Below are 27032 nucleotides of genomic sequence, written 5' to 3' on the forward strand. Positions count from 1 at the left end.
CTCTTGTGGTTGAGTTCTAGTTTCAAAGCATTGTGGTCTGAAAATATGCAGGGAATGATCCCAATCTTTTGGTACCGATTGAGACCTGATTTGTGACCTAGGATGTGATCAATTCTGGAGAATGTTCCATGGGCACTAGAGAAGAATGTGTATTCCGTTGCTTTGGGATGGAATGTTCTGAATATGTCTGTGAAGTCCATTTGGTCCAGTGTGTCATTTAACGTCTTTATTTCCTTGTTGATCTTTTGCTTAGATGATCTGTCCATTTCAGTCAGGGGGGTGTTAAAATCCCCCACTATTATTGTATTGTTGTCAATGTGTTTCTTTGCTTTTGTTATTAATTGGCTTATATAATTGGCTGCTCCCATGTTCGGGGCATAGATATTTACAATTGTTAGATCTTCTTGTTGGATAGACCCTTTAAGTAGGATATAGTGTCCTTCCTCATCTCTTATTATAGTCTTTGTTTTAAAATCTAGTTTGTCTGATATAAGGATTGCCACCCCAGCTTTCTTTTGGTGTCCATTAGCATGGTAAATGGTTTTCCACCCCCTCACTTTCAATCTGGGGGTGTCTTTGGGTGTAAAATGAGTCTCTTGCAGACAGCATATTGATGGGTCTTGTTTTTTAATCCAATCTGATAGCCTGTGTCTTTTGATTGGGGCATTGAGCCCATTTACATTCAGGGTAACTATTGAAAGGTATGAATTTACTGCCATTGTATTACCTGTAAGGTGACTGTTAACTATCTGTTGTCTGTGTTCGTTTCTGCTCTTTGCTGCTTTTAGGTTCTCTCTTTGCTTAGAGGACCCCTCTCAATATTTCTTGGAGGGCTGGTTTCGTGTTTGCAAATTCTTTGAGTTTTTGTTTGTTCTGGAAGCTTTTGATCTCTCCTTCTATTTTCAATGATAGCCTAGCTGGATATAGTATTCTTGGCTGCATATTTTTCTCGTTTAGTGCTCTGAAGATATCTTGCCAGTCCTTTCTGGCCTGCCAGGTCTCTGTGGATAGGTCTGTTGCCAATCTAATGTTTCTACCATTGTAGGTTACATATCTCTTCTCCCGAGCTGCTTTCAGGATTTTCTCTTTGTCTCTGAGACTCGTAAGTTTTACTATTAGATGTCGGGGTGTTGACCTATTTTTATTGATTTTGAGAGGGGTTCTCTGTGCCTCCTGGATTTTAATGCCTGTTTCCTTCCTCACATTAGGGAAGTTCTCTGCTATAATTTGCTCCAATATACCTTCTGCCCCTCTCTCTCTCTCTTCTTCTTCTGGGATCCCAATTATTCTAATGTTGTTTCGTCTTATCGTATCACTTATCTCTCGAATTCTGCCCTCGTGATCCTGTAGTTGTTTCTCTCTCTTTTTCTCAGCCTCTTTATTTTCTATCATTTGGTCTTCTATATCGCTGATTCTCTCTTCTGCCTCATTTATCCTAGCATTTAGTGCCCCCATTTTTGATTGCACCTCATCAATAGCCTTTTTGATTTCGATTTGGTTAGATTTTAGTTCTTTTATTTCTCCAGAAAGGGTTTCTCTAATAACTTCCACGCTTTTTTCAAGCCCAGCTAGTATCTTTAAAGTCATGATTCTGAACTCTAGGTCCGACATCGTACTAATGTCCGTATTGAGTAGGTCCCTGGCTGACGGTACTATCTCTTGTTCTTTTTGCTGAGGTGATTTCTTTCGTCTTGTCATTTTGTCCAGAGGAGAATAGATGAATGAGAGAACAAAAGGCTAACAGGTTTACTACGTCCCCAGCAAATATACTGTATACAAATCAGAAAAGACCTGAAACCAGGGGAAAAGAAAGGGAAAGAAAGAAAAAAGAAAGAGAAAAAGAAAAAAAAAAGGAAAAAAAGATAAAAACAAAAACAAAACAATTCAAAAAAGGCAGAATATGATCAAATATGATCAGGCTAGTGCATAGATCAGTGCCACACACTAGATTTTGGGCGTATTTTGGTCTGTTAGAAAAAAGTGCCTCCTAAAATTTTAAAGGAAGAAAGACATATATGTACAAAATAAGGGTTGATACAATGAAGGGATGGAAGATGACTGTAAAGATGAAAATTATAAAAGATTTTATAAAAGGACTTGGTAAGATAAGTTGTTTGAAAAAAGAAAGAAGATTTAAGGAAAAAAAAAAAAAAGGAAAAAGGGAGAGAATGTGATCAGGCAGGAGACTAGAACAAAGCCATACACTAGTGATTTAGGGTATATTTTGATCTGTTAGAAGAAACTGTACCTCAAAATTTTAAAGAGAGAACAACTTATATATATATGCCAAAAACAAGGATAACTACTATGAAGGGATAAAATATGACTCTAAAAATGAAAAAAAAAAAAAAAATGTTTTTTTTTTTTAAAAAAAAGGGATTTATAAGATGTTGGTTGAAAAAGGGAAAAAGAAAAATAAAAAAAAGTCAACAAAAATTAACTTTGATGAAATAATGAATCATGGTAAAAAAAAAAAAAAAAAAAAAAGAAGCCATGAATCTATGTGCAGTATTCCCCTAGCGCTGGAGTTCTCCTATTCTCCTTGATCGATCAACTTGGTCTTGGCTTGCTGGCTGTTTGTGTTGATCTTCTGGGGGAGGGGCCTGTTGCTGTGGTTTCCAAATGTCTTTGCCGGAGGCGGAATTGCCCCGCCCTTGTCGGTCCGGGCTAAGGAAGCTGCTCCAGTTTGCTCTCAGGAGCTTTTGTTCCCTGCAAGCTCTCGGTACAGCTTTGGAGGACCAGGGCGAGAATGGCGGCCTCCCAGTCTCCGCCCGGAGGAGCCGAGAACTCGGGGCCCCACTCCTCAGTGCGCCCCCAGAGAAAAGCAGTCACTCCCGTGTCCCCGGTCTCTGGCCGCACTCCGTGCTCACCCGGCCTGTGATCGAGCGTTGCTATCTCTGGCACCCGACCCCGCTCGGAGTCTCCAAACCCAGCAGATCCCTGCAGTGCGTTCCCGCACCGCTCCTCCCCGGGAAGGAAGGGGAGTCTCCCCGGATCTGCTGCTTTTTGGGTCCTTGCTGGGGGAGCCGTGCCCCGACTGGGCCGCAGATCACAGTTTATGGCAACCCCGAGCTGAGAGCCCGCGACTCTGCTCCGTATCTGCAGCCGCTTCCCCCCCCCGACACCTGGGAGCTCTGCCGCACTCAGGCACCCCCGGTCTCTCTGTGGCCCCAAGGGTCCTGAGACCACACTGTCCCGGGAGGATTCCACCCCCCGCTTAGCCACTGCAGCGACGTCCCTCCGCCGAGCCAACTTTTAAAAGGTCTGATTTTGTGCTCCGCGGCTCTAGCACTTGCCAGAAGCGGCCGGCGGAGGCCCCTCCCCCGCCGTTTATCCTCCCGAATATCGCCTCAGATTCACTTCTCCGCACGTCCTACCTTCCAGTAAGTGGTCGCTTCTCTGTTCAGAGAGTTGTTGCTACTCTCCTGTTCGATCTCCTGTTGAGTTCGTAGGTGTTCAGAATGGTTTGATCCCTATTCAGCTGAATTCCTGAGACCAGACAAAATCTAGGTCTCCTACTCCTCCGCCATCTTGCTCCGCCCCCACATCATTAGTTTTTGATGTAGTGTTCCATGATTCATTGTTTGCATATAATACCCAGTGCTCCATTCAATACGTGCCCTCTTTAATACCCATCACCAGGCTAACCCATCCCCCCAACCCCCTCCCCTCTAGAACCCTCAGTTTGTTTCTCAGAGTCCATAGTCTCTCATGGTTCGTCTCCCCCTCTGATTCTTCCCCTTCGTTTTACCCTTCCTACTATCATCTTCTTTCTTTTTTTTTAAAATATATAATGTATTATTTGTCTCAGAGGTACAGGTCTGTGATTCAGTCTTACACAATTCACAGCACTCACCATAGCACATACCCTCCTCAATGTCTATCACCCAGCCACCCATCCCTCCCACCCCCCACCATTCCAGAAACCCTCAGTTTGTTTCCTGAGATTAAGAATTCCTCATATCAGTGAGATCATATGATACATGTCATTCTCTGATTGACTTATTTCACTCAGCATAATACCCTCCAGTTCCATCCACATCATTGCCAATGGCAATATTTCATTCCTTTTGATGGCCGCCTGATATTCCATTATATATATATATGTATATATATAATATATATATATATATATATATATACCACATCTTCTTTATCCATTCATCTGTCGATGGACATTTTGGCTCTTTCCATAGTTTGGCTGTTGTGGACATTGCTGCTATAAACATTGGGGTGCACGTACCCCTTTGGATGACTACATTTGTATCTTTGTGGTAAATACCCAGTAGTGCAATTACTGGGTCATATGGTAGCTCTATTTTTAACTTTTTGAGGAACCACCATGCTGTTTTCCAGAGTGGCTGCACCAGCTTGCATTCCCACCAACAGTTTATGAGGGTTCCCCTTTCTCCGCATCCCCGCCAACATCTGTTATTTCCTGACTTGTTAATTTTAGCCATTCTGACGGGTGTGAGGTGGTATCCCATTGGGGTTTTGATTTGGATTTCCCTGATGCCGAGCGATGTTGAGCACTTTTTCATGTGTCTGTTAGCCATTTGGATGTCTTCTTTGGAAAACTGTCTGTTCATATCTTCTGCCCATTACTTGATTGGATTATCTGTTCTTTGGGTGTTGAGTGTGATAAGTTCTTTTTTTTTTTTAACATTTTACTTATATTTTATTGAATTAGGATTGACATACTTTTTTAGAGATTATATTACTTTCAGGTGTACCTGAGAATGTTTCAGTATTTTTATACATTACAAATGGTCACCACAATAGGTCTAATTAACATCTGTCACCATACAAAATTATTACATTATTGACTATATTTCCCTGTGCCTTACATTACATCCCATTACTTACTTTTTTAAAGCTAGAAGTTTGTAACTCTTTTTTTTAAGTTTTTTTAAAATTTTTTATTGTTATGTTAACCACCATACATTACATCATTAGTTTTTGATGTAGTGTTCCATGATTCATTGTTTGTACATAACACCCAGTGCTCCATGCAGAGCACGCCCTCCTCAATACCCATCACCAGGCTAACCCATCCTCCCACCCCCCTCCCCTCTAGAACCCTCAGTTTGTTTTTCAGAGTCCATCGTCTCTCATGGTTCGTCTCCCCCTCCAATTCTCCCCCTTCAATCTTCCCCCCCGCTACTATCTTCTTTTTTTTTTCTTAACATCTATTGCATTATTTGTTTCAGAAGTGCAGATCTGTGATTCAACAGTCCTACACAATTCACAGCGCTCACCATAGCACATACCCTACCCAATGTCTATCACCCAGCCACCCCATCCCTCCCACCCCCCACCACTCTAGCAACCCTCAGTTTGTTTCCTGAGATTAAGAATTCCTCCTATCAGTGAGGTCATATGATACATGTCTTTCTCTAATTGACTTATTTCGCTCAGCATGATACCCTCCAGTTCCATCCACGTTGTTGCAAAAGGCAAGATCTCGTTCCTTTTGATGGCTGCGTAATATTCCATTGTATATATATACCACATCTTCTTTATGCATTCATCTGTCGATGGACGTCTTGGCTCTTTCCACAGTTTGGCTATTGTGGACATTGCTGCTCTAAACATTGGGTTGCATGTACCCCTTTGGATCCCTATATTTGTATCATTGGGGTAAATACCCAGTAGTGCAATTGCTGGATCGAATGGTAGCTCTAATTTCAACTGTTTGAGGAACCTCCATACTGTTTTCCAGAGTGGCTGCACCAGCTTGCATTCCCACCAACAGTGTAGGAGGGTTCCCCTTTCTCCACATCCCCGCCAACAACTGTCGTTTCCTGACTTGTTAATTTTAGCCATTCTGACGGGTGTGAGGTGGTATCTCATGGAGGTTTTGATTTGGATTTCCCTGATGCCGAGCGATGTTGAGCATTTTTTCATGTGTCTCTTGGCCATTTGGATGTCTTCTTTGGAAAACTGTCTGTTCATGTCTTCTGCCCATTTCTTGATTGGATTATTTGTTCTTTGGGTGTTGAGTTTGAGAAGTTCTCTATAAATTTTAGATACTAGCCCTTTATCTGATATGTCATTTGCAAATATTTTCTCCCATTCTGTCGGTTTTCTTTTGGTTTTGTGGACTGTTTCTTTTGCTGTGCAAAAGCTTTTTATCTTGATGAAGTCCCAATAGTTCATTTTTGCCCTTGCTTCCTTTGCCTTTGGCGATGTTTCTAGGAAGAAGTTGTTGCGGCTGAAGTCGAAGAGGTTGCTGCCTGTGTTCTCCTTTAGGATTTTGATGGACTCCTGTCTCACATTTAGGTCTTTCGACCATTTGGAGTCTGTTTTTGTGTGTGGTGTAAGGAAATGGTCCAGTTTCATTCTTCTGCATGTGGCTGTCCAATTTTCCCAACACCATTTCTTGAAGAGACGTCTTTTTTCTATTGGACATTCTTTCCTGCTTTGTCAAAGATGAGTTGACCATAGAGTTGAGGGTCCATTTCTGGGCTCTCTGTTCTTTTCCATTGATCTATGTGTCTGTTTTTGTGCCAGTACCATACAAATTTTCTGGTTCCATACAAATTTTAGGATTATTTGTTCCATTTCTTTGAAAAAAGTGGATGGTATTTTGATAGGGATTGCATTGAATGTGCAGATTGCTCTAGGTAGCATTGACATCTTCACAATATTTGTTCTTCCAATCCATGAGCATGGAATGTTTTTCCATTTCTTTGTGTCTTCCTCAGTTTGTTTCATGAGTATTTTACAGTTTTCTGAGTACAGATTCTTTGCCTCTTTGGTTAGATTTATTCCTAGGTATCTTATCGTTTTGGGTGCAATTGTAAATGGGATCCATTCCTTAATTTCTCTTCTGTCTTGTTGTTGGTGTATAGGAATGCCACTGATTTCTGTGCATTGATTTTATATCCTGCCACTTGACTAAATTCTTGTATGAGTTCTAGCACTTTTGGGGTGGAGTCTTTTGGATTTTCCACATAAAGTATCATATCATCTGCCAAGAGTGAGAGTTTGACTTCTTCTTTGCCGATTCGGGTGCCTTTTATTTCTTTTTGTTGTCTGATTGCTGTGGCTAGGACTTCTAGTACTAGGTTGAATAGCAGTGGTGATAGTGGACATCCCTGCCGTGTTCCTGACCTTAGAGGGAAAGTTGTGAGTTTTTCCCCATTGAGAATGATATTCACTGTGGGTTTTTCACAGATACCTTTTATTATATTGAGGTATGTACCCTCTATCCCTATACTCTGAAGAGTTTTGATCAAGAAAGGATGCTGTCCTTCTCAAATGCTTTTTCTGCATTCTGCATCTCTGTTGAGAGGACATTTCTGCATTCTGCATCTCTGTTGAGAGGATCATATAGTTCTTGTTCTTTCTTTTATTAATGTATTGTATCACACTGATTGATTTGTGGATGTTGAACCAACCTTGCAGCCCAGGAATAAATCCCACTTGGTTGTGATTAATAATCCTTTTAATGTACTGTTGGATCCTACTGGCTAGTATTTTGGTGAGAATTTTTGCATCTTTGTTCATCAGGGATATTGGTCTGTAATTCTCCTTTTTGATGGGGTCTTTGTCTGGTTTTGTGATCAAGGTAATGGTGGCCTCACCAGGGGTTTCTACCAAACATTTAAAGAAGAATTAATACCTATTCTTCTGAAACTGTTACAGAAAATAGAAGTGGAAGGAAAACTACCAAACTCATTTAATTGTTCTTTACTAATATAAAAATATACCTTATTTGTATATGCAGATCTTCCAGAACTTATAATGGGATTAGGTCCCAATAAACTCATCATAAATTGAAAATACCATAAGTCAAAAATGCATTTGATACACCTAACCTATCAAACATCATATCTTAGCCAAGCCTACCTTAAATGTGCTCAGAACACTTAGGTTAGCCTACAGTTAGGCAAAATTATCTAACACAAAACCTATTTTATAATCAAGTGTTGAATATCTCATGTAGTTGATTGAATACTGTACTGAAAGTGACAAACATGATGGCTGTATGGGTACAGAATGATTTTAAGTATATAGGTTGTTTTCCCTCATTGTCATGTGGTTGACTAGGAGTTGTGGCTTGCTGACCCTCCCCAGCATTATAAGAAAATATTATACTGCATATCACTAGCCCAGGAAAGGATCGAAATTAAAAATTTGAATTATAGTTTCTACTGAATGTGTATCACTTTTGCACCATCGTAAGTCAAAGAATCATAGGTTGAACTATCATAAGTGAGGAGTTGTCTGTATTGTCGTTATATCCTGTGACCTTGCTAAACTTAATAGGTAATTTTGATATTCTGAATTCCTCATTTCCTACATATATGATCATGTTTTATATCTCAGTTTCCACATTTTATGCCATTTATTTATTTATTTTCCTTATTGTCCTGGCTAGGACCTCCAATATAATGCTGAAGAGATTTGCTGAGAGTGGACATCTTTGTCTTTTTCCCAATTTCATATAGGATGCATTGAGTCACCATTAAATCTAATGTTTTTTATAGGTTTTGCATAAATACCCTTTACCTACTTGAGGAATCTTCTTCTGATTTATAATTTGCTGACTGGTTGTTGAGTTTTTTGCCAAAGGCTTATTTTGTTTCTATCAATGTGACCATATAATTATATTTTATTCTGGTAAGATAGTGCATTACACAGATTGATTTTCAATTGTTAGACCAACTTACCTTTTCTGGGATAAACTCCATTTGGTCATTTTATATTTTTATAAAAATTTTTATTTATTGCTGTGTTTAACTTGCTACTATTTTTGCTAAAGAATTTTGCATCCATGTTCATGAAGGATATTGGTTTGTAGTTTTCTTATAATGTCTTTGGTTTTTATATCAGGGTAATGCTAGCATTTTATTACACATAAAGTAAGTTGCAGGTATTCTTCTTTCATGAAAAAATTTGTATAGTTGGTATTATTTTTACTTACGTGTTTGAGAGAATTCATCAGTGAAGCCATCTGAGCCTTAAGTTATCTTCATGGGAAGTGTTTAATAAAAATTCAATTTGTTTAATTGATATGGAGCTATTAATGTGTTCTCTTTTGTCTTGATCCATTTTGATAATTTGCATTTTTCAAGTAATTTGTTCATTTTATCTAGATTATTAAATTTATTAACATAAAGTTATTTGTAATATTTCTTTATTAGTTTTCTAATGACTAGGGTATGTAATGGAGTCTCTTTTGTTCCTGATATTGACATTTTTTTCTCCTTTAATTGATCTAAAGTTTAATCTTTTCAAAGAATCTGTTTTTGTTTTCATTATTTCTCTATTTGTCTGTTATACTTCATTCATTTCTGCCCTAATCTTTATTATTTTTGTTATGATTCCTTTGGGTTTGGTATGCTTTCTTTTCTTCTGGTTTTTTTAATTTAATTTAATTTTTTTTAGCTTTTATTTATTTATTTGATAGAGAGAGAGACAGCAAGAGAGGGAACACAAACCAAGGGAGAAGCAGGCTTCCTGCAGAGCAGGGAGCCCAATGTGGCGCTTGATCCCAGGGTCCTGTAATTATGACCTGAGCCGAAGGCAGACACCTAATGACTGAGCCACTCAGGCACCCCTTCTTCTGTTTTTTTAATATGGAAGCTCACATTCTTGAATCAAATCTTTCTTCTTTTCTAGCATAGGTGTTTAAAGGTATAAATTTCCCTGGAGAAGTGTCTGTTCATGTCTTCTGCCCATTTTTTGACTTGATTATTTGTTTTTGGGTGTTGAGTTTGAGAAGTTCTTTATAGACCTTGGATACCAGCCCTTTATCTGTAGTGTCATTTGCAAATATCTTCTTCCATTCTGTGGGTTGCCTCTTTGTTTTATTGACTGTTTCCTTAGCTTTTTATCTTGATGAAGTCCCAAAAGTTCATTTTTGCTTTTGTTTCACTAGCCTTTGGAGATGTATCTTGAAAGAAGTTGCTATGGTGGATGTCAGAGAGGTTACTGCGTATGTTCTCGTCTAGGATTTTGATGGATTCCTGTCTCACATTGAGATCTTTCATCCATTTTGAGTTTATCTTTGTTTATGGTGTTAGAGAATGGTTGGTTCAGTTTCATTCTTCTGTATGTAGCTGTCCAATTTTCCAAGCACCATTTATTGAAGAGACTATCTTTTCTCCATTGCATATTTTTTCCTATTTTGATGAACAGACACTTCTCCAAAGAAGACATACAAATGGCTAACAGACACATGAAAAAATTTTCATCATCATTAGCCATCAGGGAAATTCAAATCAAAACCACATTGAGATACCACCTTACACCAGTTAGAATGGCAAAAATTGACAAGAATGTTGGAGAGGCTGTGGAGAAAGGGGAACCCTCTTACACTGTTGGTGGGAATACATGTTGGTACAGCCACTTTGGAAAACAATGTGGAGGTTCCTCAGAAAATTAAAAATAGAGCTACCCTATGACCCAGCAATTGCACTGCTGGGTATTTACCCCAATGACACAGATGTAGTGAAAAGATGAGCCATATGTATGCCAATGTTCATAGCAGTAATGTACGCAGTAGCCAAACTGTGGAAAGAACCGAGATGCCCTTCAACAGACAAATGGATAAAGAAGATGTGGTCCATATATACAATGGAATATTGCTCAGCCATTAGAAAGGATGAATACCCAACTTTTACATCAACATGGGTGGGACTGGAGGAGATTATGCTAAGTGAAATAAGTCAAGCAGAGAAAGTCAATTATATGGTTTCACTTATTTGTGGAACATAAGGAATAGCATGGAGGACATTAGGAGAAGGAAGGGAAAAATGAAGGGGGGCAGAAATCGGAGGGAGAGATGAACCATGAAAGACCATAGTCTTTCTATAGACTCTGAGAAACAAACAGGCTTTTAGAGGGGAGGGGGGTGGGGGTATGGGTTAGCCTGGTGATGGGTATTAAGGAGGGCACATACTGCATGGAATACTGGGTGTTATATGAAAACAATGTGAATCGTGGATCACTACATCAAAAACTAATGATGTATTGTATGGTGACTAACATAACATAATAAAATAAAAAAAAAGATACAAATAATAAGTAAAAAAAATAAATAAAGCTATAAATTTCCCTTAATAAAACTGCTTTAACTGTATCCCCTAAATTTTGATATGTTATGTGTTCATTTTCATTCAGTTCAAAATATTTTCTAATTTCCCTTGCAATTCCTTTTTTGATCATAGGATATTTGGATGTGTTCTCGAATTTTAAAATAATTGATGATTTTCCAGATAGCTTTCTGTTATTGATTTCTTATTTCTTTGTCTTAATATCAATTATTTTTAATTTGTTGAAGTTTGTTTTATGACTCTGCACATGATTTATATTGTTGGTTGTTTTGTGTGCACTTAAAATGAATGTGAATTAGGTCAAATTGGTTGATAATGTTGTTTTAGGTTTTTCATAACACTGTTGTTTTCTGTTTACTTCTCTAACACCAAGAGAAGAGTGTTAAAATTTCTGACTTTCATTGTTAGTAATTCTCTTTTTCATTTTCCTTCTGTCATTTTTGCTTCACATATTTTTAAGCTTGATTATATAAGTAGACAGTCATTAAGATTACTTTGATGCTTTGATGAATTGAACCCTTTATCATTATGAAATGTTTCTATTTTTCCCTGGCAATTTTATTGTTCTAAAATCTACTTTGTCTAGGGCCTTAGTCAGGGGCACCTGAGTTAAGCCTCTGACTCTTGATTTTGGCTCAAGTCATGATCTCAGGGTCGTGAGATTGAGCCCCACATTAGGCTCTGCTCTGAGCGTGGAGTCTGCTTAAGTTTCTCTCTCTTCCTCTCCTTCTTCTCCTCCCTGCTCTGCTCGCCAGTGTGCGTGCACCCACACTCTCTCTCCAAAAAAATAAAATAATAATAATAAATAAAATAATATCTACTTTGTCTAAAATTAACATTACCATTCCAGCTTTTATTTGCTTCATGTTTGAATGATACATGCTTTTCTGTTCAGTTTACTTCTAATCTGTCTTTGTCTTTACATTTTATGTGAGTTTCTGTAGAAAGCATGTAATTGAGTCTTGCTTTTTGTCCAACCTGAGAGTCTTAGCCTTTAATTTGAGGTGTTTATTTACATTTATTATAATTATTGATATATTTGGATTGCAGTCTACCATGTTGATGTTTAATTTTTTCTCTGTTCATCTTTGCTTCTTTTTGTCCTCTTCTTTAAGTTAATTGATTATATTTTAGTATTTCTTTATTTCCACTATTGAGTTATTCGCTATGACTCTGTTTTGTTTTTTAGTAGTTCTAAGTTTTATATAACTTATCCCAGTCTACCTTCAAATACTACTATTCCATGTTATATTGAATATATGAACCTTCTATCGGTATACTTCTGTCCTTTGTGCTATTGTTGTCAAACATTTTGCTTCCACATATATTTAAAATACTTTATTATTACTGCATTAAACAATCAGTTATCTTTCAGAAAGATTAATTAATGAATAAAAAAAGCCTTTTATATTTACTTACTTTGTTATCATGTATAATAAGTTACCATTTGTAACATTTTAATTTTCTTTCAATAGGTCCAGATTCTGTTGTCATTTCCTTGTTCCTAAAAAACTTGTTTGATGTTTCTTGTAGTGCAGGTTTGCTGTTAGTGAATTACCTTGGCTTTTGTTTTTCTGAAAAAAAAATCATTTCCTTTTCATTTCTGAAGTCTGTTTTCATTGGATATAGAATTCTAGGTTGACAGTTCTTTAAGCTCTTTAAAAATGTCGTATCATCATCATTTGGCTTGCATAGTTTCTGATGAGAAGTCTGCCATAGTTCTCTGTTTTATGTATGTAATGTTTCCTTGTTCTCTGAATACTATTGAAATTGTTTATCACTAGTTTTTGGCTATTTTATTATGATGTGCTTTGGGTTCTTGTGTTTTTCTCACATGGACTTTATTGAGCTACTTTAACAAATTTGAAAAAATTTAGACCATTCTTTCAAATATTTTTTCTATTGTTCCCCCACACCATTGTTTTCTTCTGCACTCCAGTGTGTTTATGTGTGTGTGTGTGCACGTACATGTATGTATACATATATGCATATAGATACACAAATACATAAATACATTAAATTGTTTGATATTTTACAAGGATTACCAATACTGTTTTTCTCTTTATCTCTTTTTTCATCTTTTCTCTCTCTGCTTCACTTTGGATAATTTGTCATTTTATATCTGCATAAAAAGTGGTCTTTTCTTCTTTAGTTGTTTAATGTGCAATTAATCTCAAAAAGTGAAATTTTCATTTCCACATATTGTATTTCTCTTCTCTAGAAATGCCATGTTTAAAAAATATATTTTGCATCTCCTCATCATGTTTTACGTGATGTCTTTTAACATAATAGCTCATTTCAGGTTCTTGTTTGATAATTCCATAATTTCTGTTATTTTTATGTTTTTGCTGATGAATTTTTCTCCTGGTTATTGGTCACATTTTGTTTCTTCATTTGTATTAAGTAAATGCCATACGTTATGAATTTTCCATTGTTGAGTACTGGATTTTGTTGTGTTTCCTTAAGAAGTGTCAGGTTTTGTTTGGTCAGCAGTAAAGTTGCTTTTAGTTTGATACATTCAAGGTCTTTTTTTTTTTTTAAGATTTTATTTATAGGGGCACCTGGGTGGCTCATTCGGTTAAGTGTCTGCCTTCAGCCCAGGTCGTGATCTCAGGGTCCTGGGATCGAGCCCTGAGTTGGGCTCCCTGCTCAGCAGGGAGTCTGCTTCTCTTTCTCCCTCTGCTCCTCCACCGCCACTTGTGCTCTCTCTCGCTCTCTTGCTCACTCTCTCTTGCTCTCTCAAATAAATAAAGAAATAAAATATTTTTTAAAGATTTTATTTATTTATTTGAGAGAGAGAATACATGCACATGAGCAGGGGGAGGCGCAGAGAGGGAGGGAAATGGAGGGGGAAAGAATCTCAAGCAGACTCCATGCTGAGCAGGGAGCCTGACATGGGGCTCAATCTCACAACCTGGAGATCATGACCACAGCTGAAATCAAGAGTGAGACACTTAACTGACTAAGCCACCCAGGCACCCCTCAAGGTCTATTTCTAAACTGTTTTAGAGTGATTCTAGTTTAGCCTTTACTCTAGGGGCAATTTTGCCACATACCTAAGGTGTGGCCCTTTTGTGATCTATTTTGAATGCTCTTTATATTCAGTGAAACCTCTCTTCTATGGCTGTTGTGACCTTCCTGTCTTAAACTTTGTGAATTGTTCTTTTTGGAGCTTTCCTGTAATTGTTTCTAGCTTGGAATTCCTCATGAGTTTTCATCCTATATATGTACAGATTGGTATTCAGCCAAAGAATCAAGGAGACTCTTTTGCTCCCTTCCCTTGGATACTTAGTCCTTCAAATTCTACCCATTTCAGTCTCCTCCACTCTAATCTCTGACTTCTCAACTCACCTGAGAATGTTGGACTCTATTTGTGTTCTTCTCCTCTGTGCTACCGTTCAGAAGTGACCTTCAGACAGAAAGCTTATGTTATTGTAGGATTTACTGGATTTTCTTTTTTTCCTTTTTCTTAAAGATTTTATTTATTTATTTATTTATTTGACAGAGAGCAACACAGCCAGAGATGGAACACAAGCAGGGGGAGTGGGAGTGGGAGAGGGAGAAGCAGGCCTCCTGCTGAGCAGGGAGCCTAATGTGGGGCTCCATCCCAGGACCCTGGGATCAGGGCCTGAGCTGAAGGTAGACGCTTAACAACTGAGCTACCCAGGTGCCCTGGATTTTCTTCTTTTCTTTCAGACATCACCATCTCTGCTACCTGTTTCCTACCTTCTGAAATAGGTTTTTCTTACATTTTGTCAGTTTTTCTTTAAGATTGGGGCTTAATTTTGACCCACTTACTGCCTCAAACATGGAAGCAAAATCTGTCACATTCATTTTTAATAAATATTTTCAGTAGGCAACAGAATTACTTTCAGTTGAAAATCTTATTATTGTCTCTTTGATGTGCTTGTTTTTCTGTTGGCTGTTGAGCATGTTTTTTCCTTGGTTTTCAGCAGTCCTACCATTATGTGCTCTAGGTGTGGCTTTCTTTATATTTAACTCCTTTGAATTCTTACTACTTCTTAAATTTGTGCCTTGAGAACAGTTTTGAAAAATTCTTCATCTCTTCAAATATTACTTCTTTTTCATTCCCTCTTTTCCCTTCTTCTAGTATTGTATTTATCTTAGGCTTTTGTCATCATGTTGCACACATTCTTTTATACATTTCCATCCTTTTACATCCATGTCTTCAAGTTGGTCTAGATATTTTCTTCTGGCTTTTATTCCAATTCACTAATTGTCTCCTCAGATACATCTAACCTGCAGTTAAGTTTTTAACTATATGTATTATATTTTCAGTCCTAAAAGTTCCATTTGATTTTTCTTCTAGTTTATAGTTCTCTGCAGTATTCTTCATGATATTATTTAATTTCTTAGTTGTAAATAACAGTTGCTTTTAAAGTCCATATTTGATAATGTCAACATGTAAATCTCTTGTGGTTATTTCTGTTCTCTTTTTTTCTCTTGTAAGTTTGTTATTTTTATCTTTTTATATGCTTCCCTATTTTTTATTGAATGTCAGACAGTGTCTCTGAAAATATTATTTATAATATAGGTCTCTGATGTTATCTTTCTCCAGAGAGAATATGCTTTTTCTTCTTTTAGGCAGTTAGCTTTGATTCAAATTACCTTAACTCAGTCTGCGACTGAGTGGATTTTGAAGTTCAACTTCAGTATGTGCATGGGCTTTTCTATTTCTATTTTATTTTTACTACTAGCTTTTCAGGGTCTCAGTGGAAAGCCTGGGTTTTTTGACAGGACCTCTTTCTGGGCAGGCTCTGAAATCCAAATTTTGTTTCCAGCCCTGTGAGACTGCTTATAGCTCTTCTCAGCTTCTCAGCTAGCATCCTAATTTAAAATGTCTTGAACTGAAAGGTGACAACTAATGTCAAACTATCTTTTCTTGTTTACCTTCAATCTGGGATCCTGGCCTCTTCACATCTTCACTACCTTGGTAACACATCAGTGCTTTCAAACAGATTTTTTAAAACAGTTTGTCCTCATAGTTATTCATGAAGGGAGGTTGACTGAAATAAACTATTCCACAATGGATTTTGTTCAACCTTTTTGAGAATTTGAAGGTACTAGACCCTGAAGAAATTCTAAAGAGTACTTAATCAACAAATTGTAGAAAATTTGTTGGTGACTTCCCTTCTACTGTAGTTCCTTTTTATGCCTTGGCTGGGCATCCATCCTCTACCCAGTCCCCTTACTCTCCAAAGATCATTCAATATAATGTGTAGATCGGAACATGTTAGTTTTAATTATATTATTTCAATTTAATTTTTTTTAGGTGTTTTCATTTGTGATAGGCCTTCCTTCTTTCTTTGTCTTTTTCTGTCTCCCTATATAAACTTCATGTCTTGATTCCTTCCAGCACTGAGTAGATTATCAGGACTTCTATTTTATTTCCTTTCAACTACCCACCATTTGGCTCATTGGTCATCTCCTATATTAGGTGGGTATAGAAAATTTAAAGTGAAACTTCTTTAACATGACATTTACACCATTTATACTCTGTCATCTACCTGACATTTTGGCTTCATCCATTCCCCATCCCCCTGTCCACCATGCTCTGGACTACTTAGAGTTTACTGTACATACTCATCTTCATAATCCTTGTTTTTCTACTCATATTTCCTCCTCTGCCTGGAATGTCTTATCCTACACACACTACACACCTTCATGCATACCTTTATCATTAATAAACTCCATTCTGTCTTCCAAAATTTAGTTGAAATATCTTCTCTACTATGAAAACTTCCCAACTTCCCCTTCCCCCACTAGAAGCAAATCTAATCTCACTAATGCTCCGCTCCTCAACTCTTTGCACATAAGACCCATTTATTTTATTTATTTTTTAATTTTTTTAGAGACAGAGAGCACAAAGTTGTGGAAGATGAGGAGGGGCAGAGGGAGAGGGAGAATCTCAGGCAGGCTCCACGCCCAGCATGGAGCCTGTTGCAGGGCTCGATCTCATGACCCTGAGATCATGACCTGGGCTGAAACCAAGTCTGAGACTTAACCAACTGCACCACCCAGGCACCCCACAATATCCTAAATTTTGAAAAGTCAGGACTTGGCTTTATACATTTAAAGGACTAAGATTTCTAAAAGCTCTTGAGTCCCCAAGGAAGGGCTAGCGCTTTAAGGGTGACCATCTTAAATCTCTTTGGTTTGGTAGTTCTCTGTGCTTTCAGAAATGCTTCTCATTAGCTCTCTTCAATATTCCTGGTCAGCAACCACCTATGTAGGGGGATAAAAGGTATAGAAGACTCTAATCTTTAGTAAAAGGGCTGTGATTCATTTCAGGAAATCTTGGTATAATAAATAACAGCCTGGTTTTCCTTCCCTCCTGTTTCCTACAAGTACACCACAGGTTATATTTCTTGGAATTTCTTAAATACTCTTTTTCAGGAGAGTTTATTTTTACTATCTAGTTTCAAAAATACAACACAGATACTTTTTCTACCTCTGCCAACAACATAAATGCATTCTGTGACCTCCCCTTCAGGGACAGTTGGTTATGTTCGGATGGTGTTAACTTTATGTTTTCTAGAAAGTATACTAAGAATTCTTTGTTAAGATTTACCTTCACTCCTGTACCTCTGAAACAAATAATACATTATATGTTAAAAAAAAAAAAAGAAGATAGTAGGAAGGGTAAAATGAAGGGGGGAAACTGGAGGGGGAGAGGAACCATGAGAGACTATGGACTCTGAGAAACAAACTGAGGTTCTAGAGGGGAGGGGGGGTAAGGGGATGGGTTAGCCTGGTGATAGGTATTAAAGGGGGCACGTACTGAATGGAGCACTGGGTGTTATACGCAAACAATGAATCATGGAACACTACATCAAAAAATAATGATGTAATGTATGGTGATTAACATAACATAATAAAATTTAAAAAAAAAAGATTTACCTTCACTCAACACAGACTAATCTTGTTTCCTTCCTTTAAAAAGAACTACATTGAAACATCTGCCTACACTCACTTCTTCTTTCCATTCTTGAGGCTGATGGTCACTGGAGCTAGAGAGGAGAGGGCAGTGAACAGATCAGGGGGCCTCTGTTTGCAGCCCCAGGATATACTCTATAAACACAGGATACACTCTACAAACATAAAGCCAAGAAGGGTGTTTGGGAGTATTGGTGTAAACTCTTAAGAATCATTTTCTTATGCTGCCTCCCTAACTGAATCTAAGTACAGTTGACTTTATTACCCAATATTTTGTTTTCATTTTTATGTCTATGAAGCTTGTCCTCACCACTTCTAATTTGTCTTTATTTCATTTTCTCTATAAGATTATTTCACCTTCTTTCTGGTCTTCATTAAATTAAAACTAGCCTTGTGCATCTGTTTCCTTTGGTAGATATAGAAAACCATGTATAAAGCTGCTTTTCTTTTTCTTTCAACAATGACAATCATATACGTAAAAGCAATTTGAATCAGTACCACTGTTGTGTATTTCTGTGGTGAATGGTTGTGACATCCTATCAAAATATTTAAATCCCATCAAAGTATTTGGGATTATCCTCACAACTATGCATTTGCCTTATTCAGTCTTCATTTGTATCTCTTTCAGATTTAATGATCAGATAAATGAAGATACTGATTTAAGTTTTTAGTGTGTCAATCACATAAGGCAGTAATGTTGTTTAAAAAAAACAGAATTTGCTAGGGGAAATAGAACCAAAGGACATTCAGTAATTTTGCAGTAAGTCTATTAGTTGATAGCTGAACATTTATTGATTTGTATAATTTTTCATCTAACCCTTTTCTTTTCCTTCATCTCCTTGGGGTATAACAATCCAACCACTGTGTTTTTTAGCTCTTTAAAATAGCCTAAACTATAGAGATTACCAAACCCAACCCCCTATTTTACAAATGTCTAAACTGCCTAAGAGATGTAAAGTGACTGGCCAAAAAAAAAAAAAAAAAAAAAACTCCTAAGTGGCAGAAATGGAATTCTAATCAAGGGCTTTTGACCTCAACTCAAGTATACTGCCAGTCATTCCACACTTTCATTCATTCTTACAGCAAATCAACACATTACAACTTTTAAGAAATGTAGTAACGATGAAAGATTATGAGGTTTAGCCTTTTCTGAATCTGGTAGTTACTATTACAAATGTTGGCATAGTTAGGGTATATATACCCTAAAAGTTGGTATGGCATTTTGTATCTGTTGCAGTATTCTGTCATCTGTACATTATCACGTGTCTATATTCTTTTAAATCTCATAATTATTGACTTTAATGTCTTTTAGATTCAATAATCCTAGGTTGTGCCACAATCCCTGTGGGAACTAGAATAAGTTATTAGAGCCTTGCAAATTCATTTGACTGCTGCATTCTGTTACTTTTCTCCCATTGATAGCCTACAGCTTCAGCTGCTGAGCAGCAGAGAGGCTTAAACCTCTAGGGCCCATTAGATTTAACTTGTTTACTGCATTGATATCTATATGTTAAATGACAAGAGAGTTCAGGTTATTGAATAATTTAAAATTCAGCTCTAATTGGTGTCATATGACCTGGAAAAGGCCACGGATGATGCCAGGAGCATGCTGTGAATTTCTTATAAATAATTCATAAATTAGATGATTCATTTGCCTGGATGTCTTCCTAAATGCAAAAGTTTGTAAGTTATAACTGATGATATAACACCTGTAAGTATTTAGTTCATAATGCTGGAAGGTAATCTACCTTGATGATCTTCTAGCAAAATCTGCCAGTATAGAGAGTTAATTGCACTGGGGAGAATGAACATTTATTTGGGATGAGACTTTGGCAAACCATACAGTGCAGCTGTTGCATTACATAGCTTCTGTCAGCTTGACAACTGGTGCATGTAAGTCTGACTTTAAAAATGCAGCATGTCGTTCTATGCCTTATTTCACATTAATTCCAAATGTTCTGGGTAATGCAATGACCTGTCCCACACAGTAATTTAGGTTTGGAAATATTTAATATAGGTATTGAATTCCTGACATCTCAATGAAGGGCACAAGGGGGAAATTTTAAAGTTATAAAATCGAGATTTTCATTCTTATAGTGGGAATGTGAGGATTGTTAATAGGGTGCTTGCCAGGATAGTAAATTAGTATTTGCCATCAGAGATATGAATATCATCAATAGATCGATAATATTTATTCATATTGTTAACCACTAATTCTGTGGCTAACAATTCATAAATGCATTATAAATAATCACTTCCTAATCGTGCAGAGTAAGTAACTACCTGTTGCAAGAATAATTACTGCAGTTTAATTCACCTCTTTTCTTATGGCTTCATTAGCAGAGAGATTGGCCAGGCCTGTAAAAATGATTTGCAGAAACTTACAAAACATCACTGTTTACTTGTTGATCATATTTCACAAAGTAATACTGCAGGTGTTACTGTGTTTTTTAACACGTGAGAACACAGGAAAGCCTTGTATCACCATAGGAATGGTATGTGATTGTGCGTGTTCATGTATATGCTTGCCCACCTGTGTGTGCATGCATATGTATATACAAGATCATATACTGTGTTTTGAGACATCTGTGTTTCCTATGAAGTCTTTCCTAAAATGTCATATAAAAAATAAATAAGACAAAATGTCATATTTTAAGAAGGTATCTTAAAGATTCAGAAAACCCTCTTCCAACTCAGAAATTTACTCATTTCCACTCTCAGAAAATTCTTCATGGTGTCCAAGCTAAGTCTCTCACATTTTTTTTAAAAACCTTATACTTTTCTCACATTTTGTGTCTCATGTTCCATGTTATTTTTATGTTGTCATTAACATATATCTACCTAAGTTAAAAGCCATTGTATTCCAACTATGTCATAAGCCAAAAATGCCTGCAATTTCTCCTCATCTTTCTTTTATGCTGTGTATCCCATAGTGTATCACGTCAAAGATTTTATTGGCTTTTTTTGTGACACTTGTAGAGTCTCAACATGTAGTCAGAGTTTGTGGTACCTTTTATATAATACAAACCCTAACATGCTACCATTTTGAACTCAACTTTTTTATTTGTTGTGATCTACAGATCATTTTCCTGTCTGAACTCATTTTTTCAATTATACTATTTGTTTTTCCTGCCCAGGTATATTCTTCTGCATGCTTTTCTGCTAAATATCATTCTTTTCATCTCTGATTAAGCACTCCCTTCAACTCATTTCCATCACACAGATAGCCCATCGCAAGTCATATTGTTCAGTTTGCTTATTGGGTTTTAAGCATATCTTAGCATATTTGTAGAATCCTTTAATTGGAGGAGTACTCAATGTAATCATCAGGTTTAATTGGCAAACTATAGTAGGCCAAATCCAGTCTCATGAGTTAACTTTTTTAATGGTTAGGGGAGAAAAGAATATTTCATGAAATGGGAAAATTACCTTGAAATTCAAATTTCAGTGTCCATAAATAAGGTTATCCTGGACCAGTCATTCATTTATGTATTATCTCTTGCTTTCACACCTACAAAAGCGGAACTGAGTAATTATGACAAAAACCATACAGACTACAAAGTCCAAAATGTTTGTCATCTGGCCCTTTACAGAAGTTTGCTAACCTTTGCTGTAGAGCTATGAAAATGAACAAGTTACAACCACATGGCATATCGTGTATAAACTTCACAATTATAATGTTGGGTAAAGAAATCAGACACAGAAGAATATATTTCATATTATTCCATTTATACTTTAAAAATAAACAGGTAAAACCAAATTCTGGTATGGACTTTTAAGCAGGAAAGTATTCAGCAGAGAAAGTCATTCCTATAAAAGTCAAGATAGTCATTTCCTTGGACAGGAGAGGTAGAGAGCAGTGATTGTGCTGTGTCATCAAGGGTCTTCTGCATATAGACAACGGTCTGCCTCCCAAATGGTGGTTACATGGGCAGACATTGTCTTGTGATTATTCACTGAGATGGTTATGTTGGTTTAGTGCACTTTTCTATGTTTATTGTATTTCATATTAAAGAAGTTTTTTTTAAAGCTACATCATGAAGGGGTGCCTGAGTGGCTCAGTCAGTTGGGTGGCTGACTTTTGGTTTCCGCTCTGGTCATGATCTCAGGGTCGTGGGATTGAGCCCCTAGGTCGGGCTCCGTGCTCAGCAGTGAGTCCACTTGTCGCTCTCCCTCCTCCTCTGCTCCTCACACTCTGACCTTCCTCTGCATGCTCTAGCTCTCTCTCTCAAATAAATAAATAAAAATCTTTAAAAAAAGAAAAGCTGCATCATGGAGTAATGGAAGACTTAAGATTTGGAGTGAGACGTATTCCCACTTATCACATATAATGTTGACGTGATCTTGGGCAAGTTGTATTGATTCATTGAACTTCATCTTTTTATCTGCGAAATGGTAACTATAATAACTAGTTTACAGAGTTGCTAAGAATTACAGGTTGAATATGTAAAATGTTTAGCATAGTACACAGTAAACTCTGAGTTAAGAATGGCCAAAGTGACAAGGTTTTCTGGGAGCATGTTATGCATTCAGTGGTAAGTGAAGGTGAACATTTAGAGCCAAGTTCTCTCATCAGAAAGAATTTGCATAGAGTTGTCTTCCCTGACCTTCATTTTTCATTTCTCATCTCAGTTCTTTAAAGATTATTTTGAATTATAGGAGCACCTGGGTGGCTCAGTCGGTTGAGCATCTGCCTTCGGCTCAGGTCATGATCTCGGGGTCCTGGGATCAAGCTCCACTTCAGGCTCCTTGCTCAATGGGGAGTCTGTTTCTCCCTCTCCCTCTGCCTCTTCCCCCCTGCTTGTGCTCTGTCTCTGTCTGTATCAAATAAATAAAATCTTTTTAAAAATTAAAAAATTTTTAAAATAAAAATTATTTTGAATTATTTAAAGGTATTGGTTTCACCAAGCACTTAACAAAATAAGATATCCAAATGGCCAATAAGCATATGTTAATTACTATCATTACATATCAGAAAAATGCAAAATAAAATCACAGTGAGATTTCACTACACACCAGACTGGCTTAAAGTAAAAACATACCATCAGTGTGGGCAGCTCTTTCTGTCCACAGGTCCTGTACCTGTGCTTTAACAAAATTTTGCACCGAAAAAAAAGTGTTAGTGTGAATGTGAAACAACTGGGACTCTTTTACTGTGCTGATGGAGACATAGAATAGAATGACCACTCTGGAACAGGTATTGGCTGTTTCTAATAAAGTCAAACATATGCCTACCCTGTGCCCAAGAGAAATAAATACCTGTTACTAGAAAAAAGACTTGTATAAAGGGGCACCTGGGTGGCTCAGTCGGTTAAGCATACTACTCCTGATTTCGGCTCAGATCATGATCTCAGGGTCATGAGATCAAGCACGGCATTGGGCTCCATGCTGGGCATGGAGCTTGCTTAAGATTCTCTTTCTCTCTCTCCATCTGCCCCCCCTTAAAAAAAAGGCTTGTGTAAGAAACTGCTAGCACCTTTATTCATAGCAGCCCTAAACAAGAAACAACATAATCCAATAAGAGAATGAATAAACAAATTTTGCTATATTCATACAATGAAATACTATGCAGCAATAAAAAAAGAATTATATTGATACAGACAAGAACATACCATAAAAGAAGCTCAAAATTATGTTGAGCTTAAGAATCTAGCCACAGGGGTGCCTGAGTGGTTCAGTCAGTTGAGCGTCTGACTCTTGATTTCAGCTTGGGTCATGATCTCATGGTTGGTGAGATTGAGCTGCTCATTGGGCTCTGCACTCAGAGCAGAGTCTGATTGGGATTCTCTCTCTCCTCTTCCTCTTCCCTCCACTCACTCACTCACTCTCTCATAAATAAATAAATAAATAAATAAATAAATAAATAAATAAATAAATAAATATCTAAAAAAAAGAAGCTAGTCACAAAAGAATAGCGTACTTTATGATTCCATTTATATGAGGCAAAACTAATCTGTGGTCATAGAACTGAGAATAATCGTTGCCTCTGGGAGTGCAAAGATGTTGGTCTGACTAGAAAGAGCACAAGGAACTTTCTGGGGTAATAATGATTACATGGGTATATGCAAATGTAAAAATTTATCAAGCTGTACACTTAAGACATGTGCATTTTTTATATGTAAATTATGCCTCCATTAAAAAAATCGATTGGTTCCTAAATTAGTGTTCTATATCTGAAAAATTCATATCAAACCCATATGCTAGAGACAGCAGTTTGGGATTTGTTAGTTTAAGCCTTAGTTAAAAGAAGGTACATTTGTAAATATCTCATAGAAAGCATGGAGCAGCAGCTCTGGAAAGAAAAACACATCTGTTTCATTCAGGCCCATTGTGACTTGCATGTGTCCCAGAGGCAATATTTGTCTCAATTTCACTAATAAAATAACTTAATTTCTTATATTCAGATTCTACCAGGCAGTTTTCTATTTCTTCTCTCTTTCTCTTCCATAGTAGCACGTAATTCAGTCTAATCATGGATTCTAATTTTCATTTCTAATTTTCTGTGACCCATAACCCAACTTGACTCTTTCTACTTATCTGATACAGTTAGCCCCTAGTCACTATGTGCAAGCCCCAGTGCTCTATATCCAGAGGAGTAAATATAGCCCTTGACCTCAAGATTGGTCGAGGCAGAGAAGTCAATGATAACAACAGTAGTAATAATTTTAATAGGAAACATGGTTTGAATACTGACTTTAGGTTAGGCACTATCCAGAGCACTTTATATGAATTATCCAGTATCACAACAACCCTAAGAGGCAGTGCAGGATGTCAGGGTAAGACTGACATCTTTTGTATGAGGACAGAGATGAAGAACCTCTTTATTATCTCAAGTATTTCAACTCTGGCCCAATCCTCACTTCAGCAAAATAAAGCTGGATAACAAAACTCATTCTCTTTAGAAGTAATCTGCTGTAACTGCACATGTCTCTTGGAGATCTTACCTCCCGCCACACACACATACCCCATAACGTTCTCCTTGAAAAAAGTTTGGGTAAATATAAGGGTTTTTTTTTTTCCTTTTTGTAAATTGGTACCCTTATAAATTGGCACCCTTGATAACTGCCCATCTGACCACCATGTTTAGTTTTTGAGGTAGAAGCTGTCTTTAATCCCTGTTTTATTGATGAGAAAACTAAGGGTCAGGCAAGTTGAGTAATGTGCTTTTTTTTTGCTTTGTATTGCTGTGTAACAAATTACTACAAATTTACTGGTTTAATACACATACACATTTATTATCTCACAGTTTCTCTAGGTCATGAGTCGGGCACAGGTTAGTTGGGGCCTCTGCTGGGTCTTAGAAAGCTGCAGTCAAGGTGACAGCTGGACCGCGTTCTAATCTGGAGCTCTCGGTCCCCTTCCAAACTCACATGGTTGTCGGCAGAATTTATTTTCTTGCATCTGTATGATCGATGGCTCACTTTTTCCTAGCTGTTAGCTGGAAACTGCCTTCTGCTCTAGAAGTCATTGCCACATGACCCCCTTCACTGGTCTTCCCACAACATGTGAGCTTATTTCTTCAAGGCCACTCTCCAAAATTAGGGAGGGCACCAGACCCTTTTTTAAAGGACCACTTAATTAGGTCTGGCCCATATAAGATAATCTCCTTTTTATTAATTCAAAGCCAGCTGATGAGGAGGAGCCTTAGTTACATCTGTAACATTCCTTTGGCCATTTACTGTAGCATAACAACGGGATTCATATCTCGTCATATTCCCAAAGTCTACCCATACTGAGGGGAGGAGATAATACAAGGTGGGTACACCAAGAAGACAGGAATCTTGGGGACCATCTTAGAATCCTGCCTACCAACATGCACAGTCACCCATCAGGTAATTGGCAAAGCAGTGTGCTCTTTGAGCAAAGTATGCATCAAAATCATTATGTTGAACTGCCTCTCAAAAACAGAAAAAGTTAACTACCAAAAAAAATATTTTTTAATATTCCAAATACCTGACATTTATGAATACTTTAATAATTAGTACCATTAACATAAGTATCAGCTATGTCAATACCTAAAAATGCACGTATGTAGATAATGTTAAGGAACAAAAATAAGACTATAAAATAATACATACATGCTATTGTTATATTGCTAAAACAAGGATTAGGAAATATATGATAATGTTAAATAGTTGATTTAAGTTTCCAGACCTTTAAAAAATTTACCCGTCATTTTTTAAATATAATAATTCTATAAAAAGATAGCTTAGAATACAAAATAGCAGATGATAAATGTTAAATATTTGTTTTGACAGTAAGTGCTACAGAAGTTCAGAGTAGGGGAGATTAATGTGGACTAGAATTTCCCTTTAGTTGTAAAATAAGGTTAATTTTTTTATGAGGTAGTTTATCATAAATTTTGCCCTAGGACTGGTTTCTTTTCTGTAGCTTGCAACCTATTCAATGTCATCTGCTCAGTGTAAAGGATTATGTGTCTTCTTTGAAGAGGACCACATCTTTTTCCCAGATGTGGCTCATTCTCATTTGAATAGAACCCCTTTAGTATTGCTGTAGAAACTCAAAATCTTAAGAGTTCTTGTTAATAGCCCTCTTTTATCAGAAGATAGGAAACATGGTGTTGATGTATATCTGTTGACACTTTTTACCAATTTTTTACCAATCAGTTCATCATTTTCAACTACGGCAAAGTAAATTGGCAGGATTTTTCCCCCTTCTCCTAGAGACCTCAATTATTCATTTATTCCATGTCTCCAGAATAAGATAAGCATCTCAACTGTTTATGAGTTCTAATTTAAAAAGAAGTTGTGGTAGACTGGATAATGCCCCCCCCCCCCCCCCCCCCCCCCCCGCCAAATATGCCCATGTCCTAATTCCTGAAGCCTGTTCTAATTCCTGGAGCCTGTGAATGTCTCTTTCAATGACACAAAGGATTTTATATGACAAGAGACTTTATAGATGTGATTAAGTTAATGATCTGGAGATAAGGAAATTACCCAGGATTACCTGGGTGAGCCCCATGTTATCAAAACATGAGACACAGGAGGA

The 27032-nt window shown here is 37.2% G+C and overlaps 1 protein-coding gene across 6 annotated transcripts in view; it reads left to right on the forward strand.

Moving 5' to 3' along the window:
* Positions 1–27032, forward strand: part of KIAA1328 (KIAA1328 ortholog) — a 372399-nt gene that overhangs the window by 209662 nt on the left and 135705 nt on the right. The window lies entirely within an intron of this gene.

The sequence above is a fragment of the Zalophus californianus genome, chromosome 14 (assembly GCF_009762305.2).
Source record: "Zalophus californianus isolate mZalCal1 chromosome 14, mZalCal1.pri.v2, whole genome shotgun sequence".
Lineage (NCBI taxonomy): Eukaryota > Metazoa > Chordata > Mammalia > Carnivora > Otariidae > Zalophus > Zalophus californianus.